At 39.0% G+C, this 21,294-nt stretch overlaps 1 protein-coding gene across 2 annotated transcripts in view; it reads right to left on the bottom strand.

Moving 5' to 3' along the window:
• The window catches only part of car (vacuolar protein sorting-associated protein 33A), a 302,059-nt gene that overhangs the window by 99,826 nt on the left and 180,939 nt on the right, over positions 1 to 21,294 (bottom strand). The gene's annotated exons all lie outside the window — the stretch shown is intronic.

Here is a 21,294-nt window from a genome sequence, read left to right as displayed (position 1 = left end):
TGGACAAGTTTTGCAGCTCCCGCAAATGCTAAGTTTTTAATCATATTTAGCCAGTTTGAGTTCATTGTTAGATCAAATTATTTTCATTAAGTAGCTTATAGAGCTAGTCAAGCTCTCTGGTTTATTTTGAATTTAGATAGCGCAATTCTGAAAGTAATCAATACCTTGATTCCGTAGATTTACCATTCATAACTTGCCGCCATTGTTATATGATACGTGTACACAGAAATAGATAGCGTAAGGTTTAACGGAAAACTAGATAGCGAGTATAGTAGTATCAGTTATCAGTAAAATTTACCAATATTCCATTAAATTTCATTGTCAAATAAACTGTACTTTTTTAACAAAATAGCCATGTTCATCTACCCAATTCTAAAACCACTCTGAGAACTCCTAACATATAACATAAAAAACTACGATGTTTTATTCATGAATCTCAATGATCTCCATATCAAGGAGGGTATGAAGTTGTATTCACTGGATGTGACTTCACTATACACTAACGTAAATGTACCTTACGCCTTAGACATAGTCTAAGTAAAATAAAAATCAATAACACCAGACTCCTCAAAGACAGAATATTCGAACTAACTGAACTATTAGTAAATGCTAATTACATTCTCTTTCAAGAAAAAATATACAGGCAGATTTTCGGCCTCCCAATGGGCCTAAACATCAGTGGACTCATTGCCGAACTATACTTAGACAAATTAGAAAAGATCCATCTTGATCCATATATATACCACAGATCACATATTACGGAAGATATCTGAATGACATCCTAATTATCACAGATCATTTGACCATAAATAATATTCTTCAGGTTTTTAATAACATCCATCAGAGATTAAAATTTGAATTAGAAATTGAAGCAGAAACCCACTCCATAAATTTCCTTAATTTTACCATACACAGATTAGGACAAAAACTAAATTTCAGCATATATAGAAAACCCACTAATAAGGGGATGCTTTTGCATTTCCACAGTTATCATCCCCAACCATACAAAAAAATCGGTCATGCTGAACCAATTTCTTAACACCTTTAAATATTCTTCCACCTAGATTTCTCTAACCACTGAAATAAATGAATTAACTAGAAGATTCTCAAATAGGGGTTACCCGCTAACCTATATAAACAAAGTTAAAACAATAGCCCGTGATAAAATAAATAACAACAACCTCGCAACAAACATTGCACAAAAATCTGACAAGACCAAAATACATTTCATCACCATTCCATATGTTGAGTACTGGTACAATAAACTTAACCAAATATGCAAGGGAACCAACATGAAAATCATAGCAAAACCCTTGAACAAATTATGCACATTCTTCAGAAATCGACCTTCAAACACCACATTCCAATCACAGCACGACCTCATATACAGCAAGCCCATGCAAAAATTGCAACGCTGTTTATGTAGGATCTAACATGGGAGTGGCACAGCTTTGAGCAAAACAACACAAAGCTTCTGTGCAGGTGGGTCGTTCAAATGCATCGGAACTTTTGTTCCACGCAATAAATGAATGACATTCATTCAGCTTTAATGAAACAAAAATTATAAATATTCAACACAACTATCACAAGCTACTTATTGCAGAAACCTTAGAGATGAAACTACATGAAACTTCAATCAATATTCGTAGGCCATTCCTATTGTCTGACGATTGGTCACTTATACACATGCGTGAAGAACAAATACAACATAAGACAAAAGTTTCGGATTAATTGTGAGTTGCTTTATTCCTGTGAACATGACGCCCGAGAAGTTCTAGTCCGACTTAAGGAATGTAGAGAACCCCCCCCCCCAATATCCAATTTTATTAGACCCCTGAATTTAACTCTAAATTCTAGCTACAAGACCAAAAGAAATAATTGGTCCATATTTATTAAACAGTTTAAACCTTCAAAATCTAATTTTATGCCAATCCACGTAATTGTTTCCTTGCTGCCAGAGGTATGGTGTTTGAAGACAGAAGTCTTGAGCGCTCATTGTTGAGACCGCACGGTCTGAACAATACGGTTCTGACAGTGGGGAAGATGTCCCACCTGTTTTGCAAAATTTATATCGCTATCCTCAAGAATTATTAGCGAGTTGGAAAAGAAGCTTCCTATATCTAAAATAAAGGTAATCCCTGTTGATTTATAATATAATACAATATAGGAATTATAGAGCACTTAATAGCTCTCAATTATCAAATCTATTAACAAAATACATCATCATCATCATCATCATCATCAGCCATTTTCAATCCACTGCAGGATGAAGGCCTCTCCAGCAACTTTCCAGTTCCTTCTGTTTTGAGCACTGGCCATCCATTTACTACCCACAAACTCATGAATTTCATCTATCCATCTCCGCCTTTGTCTTCCAGGTTTTCTTCTAGCTCCTCTTGGATACCATTCTGTTATTTTCTTAGTCCATCTGTCATCATGTCTTCGAGCTATGTGTCCTGCCCAGGACCATTTTAGTTCTTTAGTTTTGATAAGAATGTCCTTTACTTGAGTTTGTTGCCTAATCCATGTGTTTCTCTTCTTATCTAACAGTCTGATTCCCAATATGATTCGTTCCATTCTTCGCTGTGTAGTTCTCAGCTTCTCTTCCATTCTTTTGGTGAGTGCCCAAGTTTCACTTCCATAAGTCATGGTGGGGAGTATACATTGGTTCATTATTTTACGTTTCAGACAAACTGGGATATTGCTCTTCAGTATGTGACTATATTTCCTGAATGCTATCCATCCAAAATTTATTCTTCTCTTGACTTCCAGCCATTTATTATTATTACAGCTAATGACTTGTCCCAGATAAGTATATGACTCCACCTTTTCAATTACTGCTCCTTCAATCTTTATTTCCCTTTCTGTGGCATACTTGTTCATCATTACTTTTGTTTTAGCCATATTCATCTTTAGTCCAAAATCCTTACTAGCTGTGCATAACTGATTAAGATTTTCCTCTAATTCGTTGGAATAAAAAAATTAAAATACATATAACAATCTAATTTTGACAAACGAAACATTATAAATTAACACAATATAACTTGACAGGAGATAAGAAAGTCATATAACGTAACTCAGAGATAATATTAAATACTGAAATACCTATATATAGTGTTATAACTGCATTGGGATATAAGGTCAGGATTATATTTTGTATTGGAATTTTATTTGAAATTAAATAAAAATCATGACTCAGACCACAGCAGAAAAGCAAAAGGCTCAAACTAATGGGAGTGCTGTGCCTCAGGGGGATGGGGTGGTTGGCCTCTGAATCACAGCCTTATAAAATGAACTGCTTGTTTGATGTTTGTGGAGCAATCAGGAATGGGACATGTTATTGCCAAGGGGAATGTGTGTGTGCACCATGCAAGGAGTGTGAGGAAATCAAGCGCTAACTCAGCGATGTTATGGGCCTATATGAGAGCTTGAAGGACAGGGTGGATGCCCTCGAAGGATTTAAATTGAGGGGCTCATCAACCTCTCAGCTGCCCACATCAATGCCAGAGCTTGCACTTGAACATTATACAACACAGCATCAATCCCCCAAGGCAGAATGTGTTGGTCCCACAGGAACTAGTTATTGTTGGTGACTATTGTCAGGGAGAAGGGGGAAATAATATACTAAGCAACAAGGATAGGTGGAACAGGAGAAGAATATGTCTGCCAGGGGCAAAAGTTGATGACGTTGTAGAGCAGATATCTTTTAAAGGCACAAATGTTGTCTGTTGTTTTTTTGGTTTTTAGGAGCATTAGCAACTAAGGCCATATTGCTTCAGGATATGCGGTGGTCATTCCCTGACCTTTCCGCATCTTCCGTATTTGGTGGTGATGGGATCGAACCCCGGTCTAATGAAGAAGCATGTGATACGAACTACTGCTCCTTCCCACCTGGCTACGGAGGCGCCCGAAAGGCACAAAAGGTAATGTTGTTGCACATGTTGGAATTAATGACATTAAGAGTAAGAGATCTACAGATTTACTCAACTGCCAATCAACGCACAGGTCAATGTTGAAAAAAAAAAAGTCGAGAGTTAGGGTTGAATGGGAAAGTGTTTGCAATTCTGCCCAGACACAATAGGAGGAAGTATATGATGAGAGCCTTGTCGATCAGTTCGGCCCTGGAGAAATTGTGCAAGGCTCAAGGGGTAGAATTTTTTTCAGCCTAGTCTGTGCTTGTTGACAAGACAGACTGCTTCTACAGGGATGGGGTACACTTAAATAGAAAAGGTGCAAGAATATTTGCTGATGCTATCGAGACAGTGTTAGGGGTCGAAAAACTGCTAGCTTGGGGGGATACACAGACTAAAAGGTTAATACTGGCAGCAGGAGAGGCAAAAGTGATTCTTGCACTGCTTCTATTAGAGTGAGCAGCAGCCTGGAAAGAAAGGTAATAGAGATTTCCAGGACTGCTGGGAGTCATAGTGGAACAAGTAAATACATGGCCTGTGTTAGGGTGACTAGACAGAACAGGTGCATTTATACTTACATGTACACCAATGCTAGGAGTATAGTTAATAAATTTGATAAGCTTGAGGTGCTAGCCAAGACATCAAATGCAATATTGTTGGGATATCAGGGACGTGATGTCGCACAGATATAAGCAGTGCAGAATTGGAATTTGGAAAGTATAATGTGTACAGGAAAGATAGACAGGACAGGAAGGGAGGAGGGGTTAGTTAAGAAATGCAAAATCTAAGGAAGTGCATCGAATTGATTTTGGTGGACAATGCAGTGTTGAGTCTGTTTGGTGTGGAATAAGCACTGGGAAAAGAAAAACGAGGGTAGATGTGTGTTATAGGCCCAATGAATCTGATAAGTATAATGAGCAATTATGCAGAGAAATAGTGGGAAAGTAAATCCGATGTCTTATAATGGGGGAATTTTAATTTCCCATATATTGACTGGAATTTGTGGGTTGGTCACTCATACGCTAGCAAGGCATTTGTGGATTTATTGGATGGTTGTTTTCTACAGCAGCATGTTCGGGAGGCAACTAGAGGGAGTAATATTCTTGATCTGATTATAAGTAGTGATTCTTTATGCATTAAGAATCTTCAGATAAAGGAACCACCAGGTGGCACTGATCACAATGTGCTGAAGTGGGATTTACTCAGAGGCAACTACCATCAGGAGTAAAGGGAAGAGTTTTTGCTTTAGTAAAGGCGACTATGATGGTCTAATACAGTATTTAAATTCTATACATGAGACCAACTTATGATGTTACTAACAGCAAATTCAAAATAGGAAGCATTTAAAAAAAATAATCTTGGAAGCTACCAGGCTTTTCGTACCAACTAAGAAATATCGTTCAAGACTTTAGCCTAAATGGATGTCAGATGAACTAATTACATGTGGCAGAGAAGAAAAATGCATGGGATATATATAAATTAACAGGTATAAATATAAATTAAGCCTATGATAGATATAAGCTGGTCTGTAACCAAGTCACAAAGAAGGTTAGGCAGGCAAAGGCAAATTACGAGAAATCTTTGGCAAATGATGCAAAGAAGAACAACAAAGGGTTCTTTACTTATGTAAAACTCTAGAAGGAAGGGGATGAATCAGATTGATCCACTTGATATCGATGGTTCAACTGTTGATGATCCTGCTCAGGCAGCTAAAAACTACATGAATGTTTTGCATCTACATTCACGCATGAGATGTTCAGAGAGGAGAATACCAGAGGTGTATTAAAGCAGACACAGGTAATTACAGACCTGTTAGATTAACTTCTGTTCTAGTGAAATTAATGGCGGCACTGTTTAAAGAAGCATTGCAGGATCATCTAGACAAGATTTCAGTTAAAAGCTTGGACACAGCATTGGTTTGTTAAGGGGAAGTCTTGTCTGACCAATTTGATTGGATACTATCAAGTAGTCACAAAGGAACTGGATGCAAAGAATAATTTTGATATCATATATTTGGATCTTAGAAAGGCTTTTGATTCTGTTGCAAATGTAAGACTGCTACACAAATTGGAGCCGTGTGGCACTGGAGGCAAATCTGCTATGGATAAAGGGATGGTTGAGTGGGAGAAGCAAAGAGTGGTAATCAATGAGCACTGTTCTTTGTGGACTAATGCTATTAGTGGAGTACCCCAGGGTTCAGCGTTGGGTCCAATGTTGTTTTCTGTATTCATTAATGATATTGATGATGGTATATCAAGCTTAATGTCAGAGTTCCTAGACGATACGAAGGTCAGCAGGGTTGTTAATGAAACTAATGATAGTATGTTGCTGCAACAGGATCTAGAAAAGTTGAGTAGATGGGCTGAGAGGTGGCAATTGAAGTTTAACATTGACAAATGTAAAGTACAACATTTGGGAAGCAGTAACCCTAGAGTAACATATCAACTGTGTGGTACTACACTGACAGTGGTAGAGAGTGGAAAGAGTCCTCATTTTGAGAAGGATGTAGAGTTGTTGAAACAAGTACAGAGAAGGGCAACAAGATTAGTGAATGGAACAAAGGGTTGCTCTTTTGAAGAAAGGATTATGTTTTGCAAATTACAGTGTTAGGAGACTAGGCACCTGCGAGGTGATGTGATTGAGGTGCATAAAGCCTTGAATGGTTTGAGCATGTTCAATGCTGATGGGATTCTTCCTCTTGCTCAGAATAATAACCTGAGGGCATAAATTGAAATTAAGGAAAGACAGTTGTAGGATAGATGTGTGGAAGTTTGCCTTTAGCTAGCAGGTGGTTGATTGTCATTGTAGAAATTGATAGCTTAAACAGATTCAAGGCAGAACTAGACAAAAATTTGGAGCGAGTGGATGGGTGGAATGTGTGTGTGTTTTTTTGGCTGATGCTATATAAGCTTGCCTTCTTGCATCATGTGCCCTTGCTAATGCTAATTAAGCTAGAGATTTTATAAGTTACAACGATATTTGTAGATCCTTAGTATTGGATTTTGGTGCAAATATCATATGTAAAAAGTACTGCAGTGCATGGTAGTGGAACTGTAAGGTTTTAATTGTTGTAAATAAGTAGCTTGAGGGTTCTAATCATGTAGGTTGGCATATATATATATATATATATATATATATCCAATATGTTAAATTAAATAAAATAAAACATAAGCCAGTAGTATGGCAAAAACTGTAGAGCGAATATTAACATAAAAATAACCCAAATAAACAATTGAACAAAAAGAAAGAATAGATATAAATAGTAGCCCATAAACCCTTGTATAATTTCGAACTTTAAATCCAATTAAAACTATACAAAATTTAGACTAATGCCAATTATTTATTAATTTAGCGGTACCCCCCAGAGAGGTACCAGTTCCGAAAGACGTGAAATATCACCAAAAGAGGGTTAAAGGAACTATCAGACGATAACAAAATCTAAATAAATTAAAATAAAATAGACTGACCATCATGCCCCATATTGACAGAGGACCACGAGGCCAATAATGGTCATGGAATCGCTGCATTTCATGCAGCGATTCCATGAGCGATTTCATGCAGCGAATCGCTGCATTCGCTTTATTTATTTCATTATAATTTAACTTTATTTAATATAATTCAATGATAGCATATATATATATTATTTTTTATTTATTTATTTATTTTTACTAAACCATTTTATTTACAGTAAAGAAATAACTAATCTGAAACCACACAAATGTAATGACACAGTAATACATATACCATTAACCTCAGTGTAATACAGATTATTGCATACAGACATCTATTACTTTAGTGTAATATTATCAAATTAAATTGAATTTAAATGGAAATAATGAATCAGACTGGAGTATTAGCATTTTTTTTTTTTTTTTTTTGCATTATTAAAGGCATATGATGCAGGAATGCAAGCTTATACAGCATCATTCAAAAAAACCCTTCTCATTTCACTCATCCACTTGCTCCAAATGTTTGTCTAGTTCTGCCTTGAATCTATTTAAGCTATCAACTTCCACAACAACAGATGGAAGTTTGTTCCAGCAATGAACCACCTGCTGGCTAAAGGTAAACTTCCACACATCTATCCTACTACTGTCTTTCCTCATTTTGAATTTATGCCTTCTCGGGTGATTATTCTGAGCAAGAGGAAGAATCCCATCAGCACTGAGCATGGTCAAACCATTGAAGGTCTTATACACCTCAATCAGATCACTCGCAGCTGCCTGGTCTCCAGACACTGTAATTTGCAAAACTTAAGTCTTTCTTCGTAACAGCAACCCTTTGTTCCACTAACTAATCTCGTAGCCCTTCTCGGTACTCATTCTAGTAGCTCAACATCTCTCCTAAAATGAGGCCTACACACGTGTATACAGTACTGAAGGTGAGGCCTGACCATTGCCTTATACAATGGGATAATCACCTCCTTATCCCTGCTAGAAAAATTCCTGTATATCATTGACAAGACACCATGAGCTACTTTTGCAGACCGTCTGCACTGCTCAGAAAACTTCATATCTGACTGCACAATTACCAAGTCCTTTCAACTCTACCACTGTCAGTGTAATACCACACAGTTGATACGTTAATCTGCAGTTAATGTTATTAGTGGAGTCCCCCAGGGACTCCACTAACATTAGTCCATGAAGAGCAGTGGTAATCAATGGACATTGGGAGATGGTTCTCCCACTGAACCATCCTTTTATCCAGTGTTCTCCCCAGGACCTATCGAATGGACGCACCTCCTGGTGAATTTGACTGACCGCCCAGCTAAAATTTAAGTGATTATCGCTGTACTGTATGGTACTGCTCACTGATCTCGATCAATATTCATTCGAATATACTATGCGATTGAGGTCAATGCGAGAGGAGCATATAATGTTAAATTATGCAATGAATTTTTGCTCTGTATCGCTTAAGTCACATTTATAAATACCAGAAAATTTTTAAATATTGCGATGTATTAGATTTCCCTACCCTGGCTACTTCATAATGCCACACAGTTGGCAAAATTTTCTGGGGAGAACACTGCTTTATCCATACCAGCAATTTGTCTCCAATGCCACATCGCTCCAATTTGTGTAGCAGTCTTCCATGTTCAACAGTATCAAAAGCCTTTCGAAGATCTAAATATATGATATCAAAATTATTCTTTGCATCCAGTTACTTTGTGACCACATCACAGTATCCAATCAAATTGGTCAGACGAGACGCCCGCTTAACAAACCCATGCTATGTCCGAGCTATAACTGAAGTCTTGTCTAGATGATCCTGCAGTGCTTCTTCAACCAGTGCCTCCATGAATTTCCCTGGAACATAAGTTAAACTAACAAGTCTGTAATTACTTGTGCCACACTTTGATCCTCCTTTCAGAAGCTTTCAGAAGATTAGACTGGTCGCAGAAAGGAGTCAATGTGAACGGAGAGTACCTAAACCATTTACAATTTGCAGATGACATTGTGGTTATAAGCCACGATCCCAAAGAATTAGAGGAAAATCTTAATCAGTTATGCACAGTTAGTAAGGATTTTGGACTAAAGATGAATATGGCTAAAACAAAAGTAATGATGAACAAGTATGCCCCGAAAAGGGAAATAATGATTGAAGGAGCAGTAATTGAAAAGGTGGAGTCATATACTTATCTGGGACAAGTTATTAGCTGTAATAATGATAAATGGCTGGAAGTCAAGAGAAGAATAAATTTTGGATGGATAGCATTCAGGAAATATAGTCACATACTGAAGAGCAATATCCCAGTTTGTCTGAAACGTAAAATAATGAATCAATGTATACTCCCCCACCATGACTTATGGAAGTGAAACTTGGGCACTCACCAAAAGAATGGAAGAGAAGCCAAGAACTACACAGCGAAGAATGGAACGAATTATATTGGGAATCAGACTGTTAGATAAGAAGAGAAACACATGGATTAGGCAGCAAACTCAAGTAAAGGACATTCTTATCAAAACTAAAGAACTAAAATGGTCTTGGGCAGGACACATAGCTCGAAGACATGATGACAGATGGACTAAGAAAATAACAGAATGGTACCCAAGAGGAACTAGAAGAAAACCTGGAAGACAAAGGCGGAGATTGATAGATGAAATTCATGAGTTTTTGGGTAGTAAATGGATGGCCAGTGCTCAAAACAGAAGGAAATGGAAAGTTGCTGGAGAGGCCTTCATTCTGCAGTGGATTGAAAATGGCTGATGATGAAGTACTGGAAAAATAAAAATGAAGAAATGTGTTATAGGCCTAAAGACTGTGACGAATAAAACAAACGGTCAGAGAGAAATAGTATGGTACAGTAAATCAGAATGTCTTATAAATTATTTACCTCTTCAGATACTGACTGAAACTTGTGGTTGGTCACATACACACTAGCAAGATTTTGTCAATTTACTGGATGACTGTTTTCTACAGCAGCATGTTAGAGAGGCAACTAAGGGGAAGCAACATTCTTGATTTCATTATCATCAGCAATTCTTCATGCATTAAGAATCTGCAGGTAAAAGACCCCCTGGGTGGTAGTGATCATATGTACTGATGTGTAATCTATCTGAAGACATTACTTTGAAGTATAAATGGAAGGCCTTTTGATTTCATAAGGGTGACAGCAGTGTTCTCAGACAAGCTGACGACACTACCAACAGCAAATTCAAAATGGGTAGCATTCAGGAAAGTAAGCATAGAAGCTACTACACACTTTTCATACTAACTAAGAAATACTCTTGAAGGCTTAGACCTAAATGGATCTCAGATGCACTGATGAGACTCGTGGCAGAGAACATTGCATGGAATGCATAGAAGGTATCAGGTGATTTAGAAGCCTATGACAGATATACACTAGTCTGTAATCAAGTAACAAAGAAGGTTAGTATAGTATACACGATATAGTGCAAGGAAGCCACAGGCTTTTGCTGCACTGGCAAAAAAAAAAAAAAAAAAAAAGAAAAAAGAAAAAAGTAGATAAGACAATACAAATTATATGCTACCTTCCTCACACAGGTAACTATCCAGTTAACCTTTGAATTTATTCAAACTGCCAGCCTGAACTACTTGTGAGGACAACTTGTTGCAGCAATCAATGACTCACTGGCTAAAAGAAAACTTCCTACAATCTAATCTAAATCTCAACCACAGTAATTTGAATTTATGGTACCTAGTTCTGGAATTCTTTAGAACAGTGAGAATTCCACCTTCATTCAGTTTTACTAATCCCTCTCAGAGCCATATAAACCTCAATGAGGTCAACTCTGAAGAACCTGGTTGCCAAGGTCTGTAGCTCACATAATCAGTCTTTTATCATACAGTCATCCTTTTGCTGATCTAGTCATTCGCGTTGCTCGTATTTGGACCCTTTCAAGAAGCTCATTATCATTTTTCAGATGGGGTATCTATACTTGAACACAGTATTCCAAATGTGGCCTTACAACTGTCTTGTACAGTGGGAATATGACCTCCCTATCTTCACAGAATAGTGTTCGATAAATCATCAATAGGACATCATGGGCTTTCCTGGCTGCCTTTGTACACTGTTCAGAAAACTGCATATCTATCCATATTGTAACTCCTACATCCCTTTCCTTCTCCACTGTTTTTAATTCAGTTCCACCAAGTATATAATTTATTTGTGGGTCCCTATTTCCCAGGTGTAAGACTCCATACTTTAATCCTTTTAGCAGCATTAAAACATGGCTGCAACTTCTCTGACCATTTCTGGAGTCTGTTGAAGCCTTGCTGAAGGAGTGCTGCTTGGCACTGATCATCAATGACTCTGCCAATCTTTACGTCATCTGCAAATTTTGACATCACACCTACCACTTCATTAATATCATTTATGAAAATGAGAAAAAACAGTGGTCCAAGAACTGCTCCTTGAAGGTTTCCACTCCTGATGTTACACCTATCTGAAGAATATCCATTAATCACAATCCTCTGCCTTCTGCTCTGCAGCTGCCCAGCAATTCACCTTAGAATTTTACTAGTAATCCCAACCTGATCAAGCTTATACAGTAACCTCTATCATGAGGGACCAAGCCAAATGCTCTGCTAAAATCCAAATAATCTACGTCAAAATTTTTGTTCCCTACATTCAGCTCATGAGTAACTGTGTCAAAGTAGCATACTAAGCTAGTTAAACCTGATTTCCCCTTAATAAAGTTTAAGCATTCTGAAGGACACAACATGACTTAATAAAGTCATGTTCTGTCCTTCAGAATGGTATATACAAAGGGTACTAGGAAAGTTTTGCAATACAGCTTTGTTTATTTAATTTTTTCAAAGTAATTTCCTCTACATTCAATACACCTCTCCATCCTCCGAAACTAATCTTTAAACCAGTTCTGCCAAGTTTCACTGGGGAGTAAAGCACACTCGTTGTCCCAAGCCCGTAGAAGGTCCTCATCACTGGAAAACCGCCTCCCTTTTAGCTTCATTTTCACATGCGGGAACAGTGCAAAGTCGCAGGGAGCAAGGTCTGAACTGTAGGGAGGGTGCTCGAGAAGTTTCAGTCCTGTCGTGGTCAAATATTCGGTGCAGGCTTTGGCGCGGTGACCAGGAGCATTATCGTGATGGAGGTACCAGGTGTCCATTCTTGACTTTGGCCGCAGGTTCTTCATAGATCCAATGACTTTAGGCAGGCATTGTTCAGTATACCACTTAGCTGTGACTGTCTTCTGCTTGTCCAAAACGACACGTTCCACAATTCCACTCGATTTGAAAAATACAGCTATCATTTTCTTCTTTACAGATCGGGATTTTCTGACAATTACGGGTGTGTCGTCATCATCAAAGACCCAAACTTTGTTTTGAGCCTTGGTCGGCAGATCGTAATAGTACAGCCAAGTCTCGTCACCTGTCACGATGTTGTTCACATACCGAGATTGTCCCTTATCAAACTTTTTAACATCTCCCGGCACCAAGTCACACGTCGTGTCATCTGCTCTTCAGTCAGTTGATGCGGCACCCAGAGAGAACAAAGTTTCTTCACGTGCAAATGATCTTGCAGAATCGAACGAATTGCTGGTGCATTTAGGCCCAAAGTATCCTCTATCTGTTGGTAGGTCACTCGCCTGTTTTCGTCAAGCATTTTCCTCACAGCAGTAACGTTTTCCTCCGTAACTGACGTTCGTGGCCTTCCCGGCCTCTCAGAATCCTCCAGAGTGAAATTTCCCCTTTGGAATTCTCTATACCACCTGAATATCGTTGTACGATGTGGACAATCATCATCTAGTGCAAGAGTCATTTCTTCTAAGCACTGGTCTATGGTTAAACCACGCACGAAATTATACCGCAAAACTGTCCTTATCTCATTTCGTGACCACGATGCCATCGCAAGCACTTTACACTCTCACTACTAATGAATAACTGAGCCCATCGACTTGGCGCGGCGGCTACTATGCACGTATGAACATGTCTCAACATGCAGCAACAAGCAGCTTTCTGTGATTCATTGTTGCGTCATATTGCAAAACTTTCCTAGTACCCTTTGTACATCTAAATGTCCCTGGATTGCACTCTTAATCATTGCCTCTAATTAGGATTTTTCTTACCACTGAAGTCAGACTAACTGGTCTGTAGTTACTGAATTTACTCTTAGAACTGCCTTTATGAATTGGCAATATGCTGTCCAAAGATGCCCTCATAATTAACCTCAAGGGTTCAATACACTTCCTGGCAGTCTAAACAGGTATATGCCATCATGATCAAAAGTCATGATTGCCTTTATGATCAAAAGTTTTTCTAATAAACAACCTTCTGTAGTTATAATCACTAATTTCATATAGCTCAGGCTCACTCGCACAGCCTCTTTGTAGCATGAAGGATCATAAAAGACTTTCCCATACCCAGTGCACAAGGGTTCGATCTGATTAGCTTTCTTCTTCATTGTATTCACATAAATGAAAATTCCCTGTCCCCATTCTTTGCTCTCTTAGTCTATGCTTTCTCATATAACAGCTTGGTTCCCCAACTTGATTTGTGGCACTATTACAGATCAACATGTACATGTTGTAGGCTTCAGTACTTTTCATCTCTCTAACTATTGCACTATCTCTTTCTATTCTAATTGTCAGGCCAGCTCTGTAGTCATCCATTTCGGCATCCTCCTCTTGGAATGTTTTCTTAATGGTATGCACGCATTCACGGCTTTGACATTTTTGCTTTAAAAGTATTTCATAATTCAAATGCATTTGTCCTCCCTCGGCCAGATGCCATATAGCACTTTAAACTGTCAAAGTCCCCTCTTCTGATGTTAAAACCCATGCATTTACCTTTAACTACTCCAAAATCATTCTTCATCTTCCAAGCGGGTCTCGATCACATAAGTTGTCTCTCCAACATTTCATCTTCTAACTGCTGACTACATGATCACTTCACGACAATGGTTCCAGTACTTTAAGCCTCGCGTCATCTGATTCATTAATAATGATGATTAGGTGGTTGGATTTCAATTTTATTACCACAAAAGCGACTAAGGCTATGGTGCAGCATGACTATGCCATAAAAATGCAAATGAATAAAAGATATATTGTAACCTTACAGAAAGGTTACAACTCAAAAACAGTAAATACATAAAATCGAGTAAAACACAGTGACTTAAAATAAATGCTTAATATTACGTATATTGGTAAATATTAATAGTTTGTAAAAATTTAAAAACATCCGACACGTGGTCATTGTCTGATAAAATCTGACTGTGTGTATGAGGCTCAGTCAGATGTGTAAAAGCGGTAAAATGCATATCATTAAAATCTGTGCATTCTATTAAAATATGTTTCATGGATAAAACTGTCTCACAGGACTTACACATAGGAGGGTCATCAACTCTATGCAGTTCTTAATGCATAAGACAGCCATCTGAGAGCAAGAACAACTTTCTCTTTTCGATTCCTGCGCAGACTAGACTGCCATGGTTCAATTACAGGCTTTAAATTATGTAATTTGTTTGTAGTCTGTCTATCCCATGAATCCTGCCAGTGGAAGTGAATATTTTCATGTAATATTTGCCTGTAGTCTGTATAGGGGACTGACAGGCAACAATTATTAGTGGGAATTGCTGATTTGGCTGCAGCATCAGCCAAATCATTTCTTCTAATACTAATATGGCTGGGAATCCAGCAGAAGCAGATGTTGTATTCAAGTTCACGGAGAGAGTAGATCTTCTGCTGAATTTGACGCAGTGAGTGAGGCCTGTATATCACTGACAATAAAGCCTGTACGACACTCAAAGAATCAGAATATAGAACAAACTGTTGGTACTGGCATTTATTAATATGATCCAAAGCTAACTCTATAGAATGCAGCTCGGCAGTAAATATGCTATATTCAGGGAGAATCTGTTCTGATATGGTGGTGTTTGGAAAGACAGCAGCAGGTCCTACATATGATTCTGAATTCGAGCTGTCTGTGTAAACAGTTGCGAAGTCAGAATGTTCAGCTCAGTGTGCTGAATAGAGCTGCAAGTAGACAGATGGAGTATCTGACCAGTTTTTAAGGGCAAAAAATTGCATATTGGAATGTGAGCATGCCAGGGTAGAATGGGCTGCTTTGGTGTTTGGGCAACCTTGTCTACCCTGATTTCAAGTTCTCTGAATAGCTCTTGGACACGAATACCAAAAGGACGATTGGGGGTCTGACGGGCGTTGTATAACCTTTCCCATCATGGCTCAAAAACAGATGGCCATGTAGGATTGTCTGGCAAGGATTTCAGTTTTAAAGCATACTTTAGAGACAACTGCTTACGTCGAAGCAATAACTGGTTTATGTGCTTCAACGTATAGGCTCTGGACAGGAGATGTTTGATATGCTACAGTAGCAATATGGAGAGCCTGATGATGGACAGGATCCAGCCATCACAGTATATTGTCCCTGGCTGAATTGTATACCAGAGGTAAGTAATGTAGTGTGGATCGTACAAGTGCACGATAAATGTGTATTTGGGTGCATCGGTCCGCACTCCAAGACATAGGGCAGAGAATTTTAAGGCCTCTTGTACTTTGTGCGGAGTAGGAGGATATGTTCCAGAAAGGTCAACTTTTTATCAAATATGAGTCCCAAGAATTTTGTGTCTGACACTACTGGAATAGCATTTTGTCCAAGCCTTAATTCAGGTTGAAGATTACACTTACAACAAAGTGTACGCAAACAGTCTTCTGCAGCGAGAACCTGAACCCATTAGCAAGTGCCCAGGAATTAGGGTGATTAATGGCTTGTTGCAGTTGTCTATCAATAACCCTCATGCTGCATGACTGAGAAAATATATTAGCATCATTGACATAGAGGGCACTGTTTACAGTTGGAGGAAGTTGTTTTATGATGGAATTTACTTTGATGCCGAAAAGTGCGATACTTAATATGCTCCTTGTGGTACTTCCTCCTCTTGGAAAAATGGACAAGAGAGTGAGGAAGCTACACGAACTTGGAAGGACTGCTTGGCTAGAAAATTTTTAACAAAAATGGAGAGATGCCCTCTAAGACCGAGGTCATGCAAATCTTTTAAGATGCCAAATCTCCAAGTTGTGTCATACGCTTTTTCCATGTCAAAAAATACAGACACAAGATGTTCACGTTTTATGAAAAAAATCTGGATGGGTGTTTACAGAAAAACTATGGTCCAGAGTGGACTAGTTTCTTTGGAAGCACACTGAATGTTGGAGAGAAGGTGGTTTGATTCTAAATACAGTCAGTCCTCGTATAGCACGATAGTTGTGTTCCTAGAAACTTTCGTGCAATATAAACAACAGGCCCTATGGGAAAAATAGGGTTAGGTGCTGAACACCCCAGATTGAATATACATTTGTAACCAAAACATTACCAAACACAATAAATAATCGTAATAAAATACGTATTTTATTATGACTATTACGTAATAAAATATTGTTAATGCTTTTGCTTCTATCGTAAGCAAACTTGTTTTTTGTTTGATTTTCTATCCAAACAGATGACAGCCGTTCCATCTCTTCCAGTTCTTTGTGTCTTAATCTAATGGATTTTAATTACACTTTGAGTTGTTCCTGCTATGAAAGTTGTTTTTATTTTCTCTGCATTCTTTGTAATTCTCGGCGTTGCCTCATTTAGGTCTGTAGCACGTGCAATATCACATGGTCTTTCATTTCGCTCAAAGCGATTCACAATTTCATATTTTTTCTCTATTGACAGAGGCGGACTGGCCATAAGCCTTACCGGGTAAAACCCCGGTGGGCCGGAGGCCTTAAACCATAGTATGAGGCCACTATAAATTTTCCCGGGTAAGAATTTTTGACCCAGTCCGCCTCTGTTTATTGATATTGCTTTTCTTTTTCTCTCTGAATCTGCAGTCTTCACCAGGATGCTTCCTTTTCACACCTTTTAAGTATTTTACTCATTATTAGGGAATAAAGCACAATTACAAAATGAGGAGGCACGCTTGATACACATAAACAAAGCTGCGCGCATGTAGCAACTGAATAAACAATACCGTAAAGGCAGAGGTACACTATTAATGTCTCACATTTTACTAAAGCACATTTCTAGGGGTTACTACCATAAAACAATTTCCAGTTGCGTTTCTGCTAGTGGAATCTGTTATAAACTGGTGGTAAACTCTATCTAATTGCATTTGCAATAATACCGATAGCTGGGATTTTAAGTTATTATGGTGAAATGTGTTTCCCCTTCACTGATATAAAAAACAAATACATTTTCAGAATCTTCTCTTCATTCCTATCGTGTTGCGTTCGGTTGGGGTGATTCCACGTTCGACTGCCATTTCTTGTAAACACAAAGGCAAATCGTGCATAAGTGAATTCGGTTCGTGTTATATAAGATATCATTCCCCTATTTATAAATCGTGTATGATCGAATTCGTGTAGTGTAAACACGTGTTATACGAGGACTGAATGTACCATATTAAATGAAAATTAACCACTCTCCAGGATTTTGCACAGACAGCTAGTCAGAGCAATAGGATGATAATTAGTAGGGATTTTAGGATCCTTTTCTGGCTTCATAAAGGCAAGAATAATTGCCATGTGCCAGGCATCTGGAAACTGCTCTTCAGTATGGATTGTTATATAAAAGGAGCAGGTGATCCATAAATGTTGGTGAAAGGTGCTTAATCATTTCATAATGGATGCCATCTGGTCCAACAGCACTTGCATTAGAAAGGGGGAGAGAGTTCTTTTTAATTCCTGATAGTGAATGGCTCGTTGTAGGGACAAAGGCCCTTTAGTGTGTGAAATTTAGGGCCTGTGTTTCACTTTTATGTTTCCCCAAGATCATTGGTTATTGCAGTTGGCTCCAAATATTGCATTCATTATAGTCTAGGATCGATAAGGGGTGAGATGTATATTTTCCCTTCATTTTCCAGATTTTATCCCAGACCACCTTGATGCTGGTAGACCGGGTAATAGATTAGGAAAATGGATCCATGATTCCTTCTGACTGATGGCAAGTGAAGTGTGTCTGGCTCATGCACGTTTAAAAGCTATAAGGTTGGCCATGGTAGGATATCGGCGGACTATCCCCAAGCTTTGTTTTGAGCCTTTTTTTGCTGCTGTGCACTGTGAATTCCACCATGGTTTAGGAAAAGGTGGAAACTGGGCAGATGTTTTTGGAATTGCAATTTTGGCTGCATGCACGATATTTTCTGTAATGTACTTACTGATAGGCTCCTGACTGACTGCAGTGATTTCAAAATTTGCATGATGCTGAAAGGCATTCAGTCAGGCTGATGGAACTTCCACAGTGGCAACCTAAAAGGAAGATGTGGTTTCCCACTGTGTAAGCAGGTTATCACAGGAAAGTAATCCCTTCCATATGGGTTCTTCTCCACTTCCTAAGAGAAAGAAGAGAAGGGGAGCAGATAGAAAGATCAATGGCAGAAAACGTATGGGTAGGCATGTGGAAGAAGGTGTTTGTTCCCACATTTAGAAGGGAGAGGTTATTCATTGTCATTTAGCATATGCTCTAGACTCGCCCCCTTCCATTGATGCTAGCTCTACTCCACAGGGTGTTATGTCCATTAAAATCCTTGAGATGTAAGAGGGGGAGGCAGTTGCGGTACAAGATTATCAAGGTCTTTCTGGGAGATGTCAGTCCCAGGTGGCAAATAAATAGAGCAGATGGTTAATAAAAATCCCACTGTAAGGCAAATTGCAAAAGCCTCTATGCTGGATGGCACCCAGACCCAAGTCAAGGGCTGACTGGGGTCTGGGTGCCATCAAGGATAGTTACTCCTCCATGAGCAGCACCATCTGCAATTCTATCTTTACAAAAAATTGTGATGTTATGCATGGTAAGGTCATCATTTGCGTTTAAGTAAGTCTCCTGCGAGCAAAAGCAAACTGGCTCATGCTTTTGCAGGAGGGCTTTGATGTCGTCAGTATTTTGCCGGAATCCACTACAATTCCATTGTTGGAATTTAGCCATTATTTTGGTTTGGTGAGTTCATCAGGTGGATTCCGAGGAGCTGAGGGCTTACTTTTGTCAGTCTTGGATTTATCTTTTTTTTGGAGGAGTATGGATGCTGACCCATGTCCATTTCCTGCTCCATAAAGAGTTCCAAGACTGATTCGTCCGGTACCTCATCATCTACACCCATTGTTTCTAGTATTACAGGTGACTTTTCCGATCTTTTTGGCTTTTATTTACCACTTGGTTTTGGTAGTGGTGGATATAGGAATGGAGCACTAGGTACGGATATAGGAGTGGCAGCTGACTGTGTTTTTTGGGTGGGCGTTTGTAAACACATGCAATCGGAGTAAATAACTCTTTTTGTGGTATAGTCATCTCAGTTTGTGTACTGATAGTGCATTTTACAGAAACCTTCTGGGCATATGAAGGCTTCTCACTATTTATTGGTTGGATGCTTTTTCTGGCCTCTAGATAGGAGATAATCACTCTGTTTTTAGTTTTTGGATTTATTTTTCATCCTTCCACCAATGGCATGTTTTAGAGTAGGCAGGGTGCTCACCTTGGCAATTTACACAGATCGGCTTGGAAGCTGAGCATTCCTTGCTCTTGTGGTCTTTTGCACTACACTGAGCACAGGCAGGGTTACCACGACAAGCTGTTTGTGAGTGGCCATATTTTTGATATCTGAAACACCTCAGTGGGTTTGGAAAGTAAATCCTCACTGGGCAGTTTAAATAGCCTGCCTTGATGGAACTTGGAGGCTGTGGTGTGTTGAATGTTAGGACGAGAACTCGGGTAGGGACGAGATTCCCATCCTTTCGCATTGATATTCACCTTGGCCTTTCAGTTCAGAGCAGATCTCTTCTTCTGAGAGATAAAGATCCCACTCTGATATGACACCTCGTGAAGAATTCAGAGTTTTGTGGGGGGTTACGGTGATAGATATTCACCGTATGGATGAAGATTTCAGGATTTTTTCCTGCTTGTTTTGCTAGAAGCTTCGCTCAAAAGGTCGCCAGAATGTAGCCATTTTACTGATTTTGGCAATCCTGCCAAGACTTCTAATCCTTTCTGGAAAAAGCAGGGTGACATCTTCCCAATCGATTGCTGTCTGGTGGAATGGAGAATAAGGAAGAGCAGTGCCACTGATGGTGTGTCCTCAGTTCTGGCTCTTTTTACTGAAGTTTTTTTCATTATTTTCACTTCGATTAGGTAGGGGCCTTGTTGGGGCCACAGAAGAAATAGGGTTTAAATTAGTCAAATGAGTAAGATAATTTCTGATGCCCTAAGTACCCATCACAGAGCCCCCATGAGGGGACACCCACTTGTGAACTAGTAGGTACTGTGCACACGAATGGGATGCCAAGTTTGCTTAGGAGCACCACACCCACATTTCCAGTTTAGGTTAGGTTATTTGTTTTTTAGGAGCATTAGCAACTAGGGCCATATTGCTCCGGGGATATGTGGTGGTCATTCCCTGACCTCTCCGCATCCTCCATATTTGGTGGTGCACGGGCTCGAACCCCGGTCTAATCAAGAAGCGTGTGCAGGAGCATTGCTGCTCCTGCCCACCTGGCTACGGAGGCGCCTTCCACATTTCCAATAAGCCTTGATCCCATCTCAGTACCAAAGGGAGGGAGACAATGGAATGCAGTTATACACTCCCACATAGACTAATACCCAGAAAATCCAGAAAGTGTTAGTGAAGAACAGGCTAAGAGGTTTAACTAGGACATAAAAAACATGGAAATGAGGTACCAGGGAAGGTGGATTGGCTACATGATGGCTGACTATTGCCGAGACAATAAAGTAGAAAGATGTGCAAGAAAATAAAAGAAATTATAAACTGATCCACTGAAACAATGAACCAATTAATAATAAAAATTTGTGAAAATTCAAATTTTATTTTGTGATTTTGAAAAAATCATGAAGTGATGGAAGCAAATGGAAGTCATTTTTAAATTCAGCATTAGAAAATGATTCGGGAACA

Source organism: Mastigoproctus giganteus, chromosome 5 (genome assembly GCF_048544385.1).
Source record: "Mastigoproctus giganteus isolate SK-2022 chromosome 5, ASM4854438v1, whole genome shotgun sequence".
Lineage (NCBI taxonomy): Eukaryota > Metazoa > Arthropoda > Arachnida > Uropygi > Thelyphonidae > Mastigoproctus > Mastigoproctus giganteus.
This window is presented reverse-complemented; position numbering and strand designations above follow the sequence as displayed.